Below are 7194 nucleotides of genomic sequence, written 5' to 3' on the forward strand. Positions count from 1 at the left end.
AAAACTTAATAGTACATTGTATTCGAGGATAGAGATGTTATGTAAACAGGTTGATTGCTGCATTCTTCCAATCAATGACACCGACAGTGTAAAATATGCAAATGAGAACGTTAACCCAGGGTTTTATGAAAGGTCAGCATATGAATATTAATTGTTAACTTATCCATGTTGCTTAATCAATTCAGTGGCATCTAGTTAAAATATTATAATTTCTGACCGTTTCTCATTTATTTTGTATTTTAATGCCGTTTTGTTTTGATTCACACGAAATGCACTGTATACCTACACAAATAGCATGCGAAACTTTATGCAATATTGAAATGTTTCAAAGATAAGTATGCAAATAGTATGTTCTCCCAATGTTGGATATTTAACTGAGCAATATTATTTCATTTATTTGTGCTTTATTTTTTATTCAATTCTGCATAATGGACCTTTTGACCATTTGATCAAACAAGTAGTAAAGAGTTTAAAAATTGCAACATATCATGTCTGGTTTATTAATCAAACTTAGAGCATTGCATTGTGGGATTTGGCTCTCACACACAGTGATCTGGTTGTATGCTTCACATTTGAGCAAATGTATTAGGTCGTCTGGGTATTCCATGCATGCAGAAGATCCACATATAAAAACCACACGAGTAGTAAGCCATTCTGAGCATACACCCACTGATATTTGAAATTTTTTTTTTTTAAATGCACGCAGCTATAAAGCATTAAACGGGTTCCTTTTAAACCTTTCATTGCTCATGAGACATTTGTGAAATTTCCTTTTCTCCAACTCATCGACCAGTGCTCTGAACGGCCGGATAAAGAGATACGGTATCTATTGTAACGGCAGCAGAACGCTGTACACTTCCTCCACGGGAGGAAACACTGGTTGTAAATGTCGTCTGTTGACATGTGTTGCTAACACAGGAGTTTAGTGCTGGGCAGTGGTCAACTTTGATCCTTTATCACAAGTCATCCAGACCCATACACCCTACGATTACTGCAGAGCCAGCCGGGCCGGACAGAACCCCTCGCAGCCTCAACAGGAAGCAGAATCGCTGAAACAATGAACGACTGCAGCCAGGAACACCACAACCTCCTGCATGCTCTCACAGACACACATCCACTGAAAACTCTCAAAATGCCTCAGAAAGTATTCCAAGGTCACATAATACATCACATCCCCCATTAAATGTCTCTTAATATGCTAGATAAAATATTAAACTCACTTTTTTATTTCAATATCACAATTAAGTAGACATATAAGTGAATTGTAAATCACTATTATTTGAGATGTTTCAATTTTTATAAAAGACTTGAAAATATTGTTTGAGCAGATAATCCATTTATAGCTTTTTCCCGGCATCCTGTTAGCCTTCTGTAAAATCCCTTTAACAAACAAAAACCACTCCCTCAGTGACATGATTTTGGAAGGAAACAACAGTACTAGTGAGTATAAGCGATGGATCAGATTATTCACTGTGATATTTTGTGGCGTTACTTGTTTTGTCACTACACTCTTAAAAATAAAGGTGCTTCAAAAGGTTCTTCAAGCGATGCCATAGAAGAACCATTTTTGGTTCCACAAAGAAGCATTCAGTCAAAGCTTCTTTAAAGAACCATCTCTTTCTTATCTTTTTATAATCTGAAGAACCTCATTTCGCCACAAAGAACCTTTTGTGAAACAGAAAGGTTCTTCAGATGTTAAAGGTTCTTTATGGAACCATTTAGACAAAAAGGTTCTTCTATGGCTTCGTGAAGCACCTTTATTTTTAAGAGTGTATATACTCTAACCTGATTGATCAAACTACACAAAGTTAACTTTATGGTTATGTTTAGCTGTGCATTTCCATCCTTTCCTTGCGTCATTTTTGTAAACAATCAAGTTCTACTGAATAAGGTTTAAGTGTCTGAGACTGACCAGAGCATATAGAACTGCTTTCTGTAGATTATATTTTAAAATACAGTGAATTGAGTATGGGAGTGTATTAGAGGAATGATCTAATGATCTCAGTTTGGTCTAAGAACTGTTGTATTCCAAGATATGGCAAAGATTCAAGGTTTTATATTGTTGGAGCTATACCAGCTGGCTGGATACCTTCAGTGTTGTGTTTTGACAAGAATATGGAAGGGAGATGGAAGGAAACATTTTTTTGGAAACGTTCGTTAAGTGAGGTTTGAGAAGATATGCAGAAGGAAGCCAGGGGTGAAAAGTAGTATAGTTCTTCCTTTAGGCCATTGATGTTTGCTGGAGAGTGTTCATAAGATCATATCTGACTAATGTAGGCATTTATTCCAAAAAACGAAATGGTTGTTTGTTTATTCTTTTATTTTTTTTAAACAATTTATTTCATTTTATTAACCCATGCAATTAATAATAGGTTTTTGAGTCGCTTTTTATTGCTTTTTATCCATTCACCAGCCAATTAATTCCTGATGGAATAAATCAAGATTTATTTTTAAATTTTATTTTCAAATTATTAAAGTAAAATGGATTGAGAAATGGTAGAAAATGGTTGTAAAACTAAACTATCACATTTTTCAGCACAAAAGCCTCGGCTAACGGTATAAGTGCACCTCAGGGAAAAAAGCACAATGATTTTTTAAAAAGTGTATGATGTAAGTGAGAGCGTCAAACTTTACTTTAACTGCAGAAATGAGCTGGTAAAATGCCACTGGTCATAATGTGGGAGCAACAGAACGCACTGACCAATCAATACGCTTCACATTTTACCCAGTCGCCACTGTTTGCTCTTTTGGAAAAAAGTATTACCATATGAGGGCTTTGAAGGCCACCTTCTGAACTTTCACATTCCCAAGATTTTCAGATCTCACTTTTCAATTATGCATGCTTTAACCTTTCATGCTCTCGTATGCTGTGATTGTGTAAGAATCTGTTTCTTACACAATCTGATGGCTTTAAAACTAATCATTGCATTAAATAATGCTTGATTTAGACAATGTGGACCAGACCACGTCTGGCCCCGGTTATCAATCATGAGTGGGCCTAGAACACACAGAGCATAATGGGATCAAACCTGAACCTCTGACAGACAGAAAATACGCGTTGGTGTTTGTGTGTAATCTGTTGAGGGGATAATGTTGTGTTTTACCACACTGTCACAGTAAAAGCATGTTGGTGCTCTAAGCATCACAGTCACATGCAGAAATCCTGTTGGCTGAATACGCCAGACATATGTGGAAGGCAGACAGGGCCAAAAGTCTTTAAACATAACACTTAAAAATGTGAGCATGTCAACATGCACTGTTTATCCACATTAATGCGACAACATGCATAGCAATTAGGGCTGCATGATAAATCATGCATGCGATATTTAACTCACATCTTATCAGTAAAGCCGGTTCTGTAATCAGCGGTAAATCTCCATCACGTGCGTGCTTTCACATTGAGCAGCATTAACTACACAGAGCCGTTGTTCACTGACGAGCTACGCAAAACCACGTTCATATTTGCGCGATTTTTTGCGCAGCACGTGATGGAGATTTACCGCTGATTACAGAACCGGCTTTCTGACAAGATGCGCATTAAATATCGCATGCGATTTATCGTGCAGCCCTAATAGCAATCAATGAAATTTCTGTATTTGAGACTATATTTGCATATGCGTCGCAATGGAATGTTGGTATATAGGTATACAAACATTCCTGATGTTTACTCCTGAAGGATGTCATAATGGTACGCTGGTATGCAAACATCAGGCATTATATTTGTTCTTAAGAGATAATGCATTGGTGTGCTGTGTGTGATGTCAATCTTATGTCATGGTTTGTCATGTCCTTTTTAGTTGTTTAGTTTGATGTTCTTTCTCAGGTTGAAAAGTCTTCATTTGCATTGTAACATTCATTAATTTAATCTAGCACAGTAGATATCAATAAAGCAATGCTGCAATAACTTTAAAAAAAAAATGAATTAATCTGTGGGTAAATCTGCTTTAAAAAAAAAAAGTATTACACATTCTAATATGACCAGAATGTGTGTGTTGAAAAACACATTCAAATGTGTTGTCTAAACACGATAAAACTCTGCATCTTTACAGGTACTAAAGAAATGTGGCGAAAACTGATGCCCTAAAATGACCAGAATGTGCATGTCTACAAATACAAAAGAAACACGTAAAAAAATTGTGGCGTTAACACAGACTAACAGTGCATGTTGACACCAACAAATTTCACACGAGTTTTGGCTCCGTCTGCCTTCCATAGACGCATCATATTACTACGTGGTTGCAAAATTAAATACATACTGATTTGAAAACAGATATTGATCTGAATTGATAGATGGTGAGTTTTATTTATATAAAGATGCATGCATCTGCACTGACAGCAGAGGTTGTGTGAATTTTTCTCTTTAATTGAAACCCCTAATATTACACTACGCTAGATCATGAAAACATCCCAAAACGTTTCAAGCTAATCATATTAACACACACATATTAATAATTCATGCTGAATGTGTGTATATGTGTATGTGAGTGTGTTGCAGCAGGATTTTGTAGGGTAGCATCTTCTTATGACACACTAAGATAAACCGTGGGAGGTGTGTGGGGGCCGTGCGGGATTAAATTAGGCACACAGGGGCTTATGGGAACCGAAGGACAGCACAGGCACTGATACCACACAGCTCACCTGAGCGAGCGTGTCCTTGAGAGATAGGAGTCCGTAATCCCTGTGCCTCCGCTGGGAATGCCGGGAATTCATGCATCAGGCTTAAGGTCACACTCGCTCACTCCAGTCATGCTGGATTTGCTGTGTGTGCATCTACATGCACAAGTGAAGTGACTGACAGGTGAGTAAATAGTTAGCATGTTCAACAACAACAAAAAATGCCATTTCTAATCTGATTGGCTAACTTCTAGGACATGGGCAAAACCAAAGTTTTCCATGTTAATAGCATCAAATCTTTGAAAGATACTAAAAGTTTGAGGCACCCTACTTATTCATAAGTTCCTTAGTTATTCATAAGCAGATATCTGCTTGCGAAGTTATTTTTGTAACATAACTTTTGGACTAAAAGAAATTCTAATAATTTTTCAGTAGTTTCTTTATTGTCATTGTAGTATAATCAATTTCATATTTTTATTTTTCCCTAAAAATCTATGTACAAAAAAGGTAATGATAAACTTAAAGCTCAAAATGTCTTAAATTCTTAAAATGAATGTCAAAAGTATAATAGCAACAATTGCTGTCTATCAAGTTTTCATATGTCCCTGCTGAGGAAGAGGGACATGTTATGCAGGACAATTAATTGGTATTTTTATTTTGGTGTAATTCAGGGTTATTAATGTTAACTAAAACTAAAATCAAAAAAGTTTCAAAAACTAAAATAAAATATATAGGCTAAATATAAAATGCGTAATATGTATAATATATACAGATACATAAAATATAATATATATGTATAATATAAAAAAAGAAAGTAATGAAAATGAAAATATAAAATGTTTCTATATAGTTGCTATACTAAAAAAATGAAAACTATATAGACATAAAAGATATATAAACATGACTCAAACTAAATTTAAAATGAAAACCGAAAATATAAAATGTTTCTGTGCAGTTGCTAAACTAAAAACCTATCATCTAAAACACAATAGAAACTAGACTATAAAAATGACCCAAAAAAAAAAAACACTAAATTACTCAAATGTAACTAAAATTAAAATGTAAGCAGAAAATACATTTAAAAAATTGATAAAATATATTTTAAAATATTACCAAAAACTATAATAGTATATCAATGATAGTAAAATAACACCATTATAATATTTTTGACATTTACATTTTTGACATTTTTTAAACACGTGAGACCATGTTCAAATGAATTTCTGCAGAATTTAGCAGATTTTTCCCTAGAATAAGTGTATAAAATGCCAAAAGAAGTATATCTGGGCATGGTTATATGGTGATAAATGGTCTTAAAATCTCAAAATGATTTAATGAATTATAAGTATGGTGATAAATGAGGTCTCAGATCTGTTAAAGAAAAATCTAAGGTGCCCTTTAAGTTCATTAACTTAACTATTGACCCTGTGATCTAAAAATGTCAGCCCCCTCAAGTTCCCCATGAGGGGGATTTCACTGTGGTTGGCAAATTTGACTTCCCCCCCCCCCCCCCCTATATTACAGTATAGTGTATTATATTATATTAGTAATTTAAAACATGATATAATGCTTAAACAGCATTATTTTAATATCACTGAGATACTCGTATAGTTTTCATTAATATTTGAGTAAGTTTCTATTTCATGTAATTATCATTTTTATTTTAGTTAATAGTTTTGTTTTGTGTTTTTATAATTATTATTATTTTTCTACATATTTTTATAAATTTATTTCATTTTTTTAGTTTTTGTTACTTCAGTACATCGTTTTTTTGTAGTTGATTTTATTTCAAATCACAAAAAAATACATATTTTTTAATATAGTTTTAGTTAATTATACTAGCCCTGTGCTTAACATATCAGTAGTTGATGAATACATATGAAAATGTATGAATTATATAGCTAATTTTTGATTGGATGGAACTATTACTTCATTACTGAATGAAATAGAAGTATATTTATTGGATGAAAATTAGTACTGAGCTCACTGATGTGCCTCCTGAAAGTGACTTTCCAAAAATGAGACATGCAATGCAGACTTAGAAGTTGGCCGAGACGTCTTAAAAGGCAGCATGAGTGGTGTTTGCTTGGAGCATAGAATCAGACTGTCTCGACTTTGAACTTTTACTGACAGGAGTCTTTCCTGAAGTTCGTATTAAAATTAGGTCCTAACTTCTCTCTGTCTCAGTCTCTTGTGTAAAATCTCCTCTAGTTTCTCCTCTGTAAAGCCACGTTGTGTAATTCCAGAGAGACTAGCCGCACACTCTCTGATTTATTTATCTCACAAAAATGCCCTTCCTTCACATCCCAAGTGGATTTCTATAAATGCCTCATGAATACCCCCTTTTATTTTTATTTATGTGCCAGGCTTTTGTAATTGAATAGTAATTAATACTGTCAGTCTCCACCCCCGGCTCTGTTCTTTACATAGACGCTTTCAGCTGATGAATGGGGCCCATCTATCATGCTACCTAACAAGGGCCGGTTCCTCACGACATTCCTGATTAAAGTATCGTTCCTGCGCGCTCATTTTCACACGAAAAAAGACCGGCTCTCAATTTAATTTCGAAATTGCCCTCGA

Source organism: Sinocyclocheilus grahami, unplaced genomic scaffold, assembly GCF_001515645.1.
Source record: "Sinocyclocheilus grahami isolate Dianchi unplaced genomic scaffold, SAMN03320097.WGS_v1.1 scaffold505.1, whole genome shotgun sequence".
In the NCBI taxonomy this organism is placed as follows: Eukaryota; Metazoa; Chordata; class Actinopteri; order Cypriniformes; family Cyprinidae; genus Sinocyclocheilus; species Sinocyclocheilus grahami.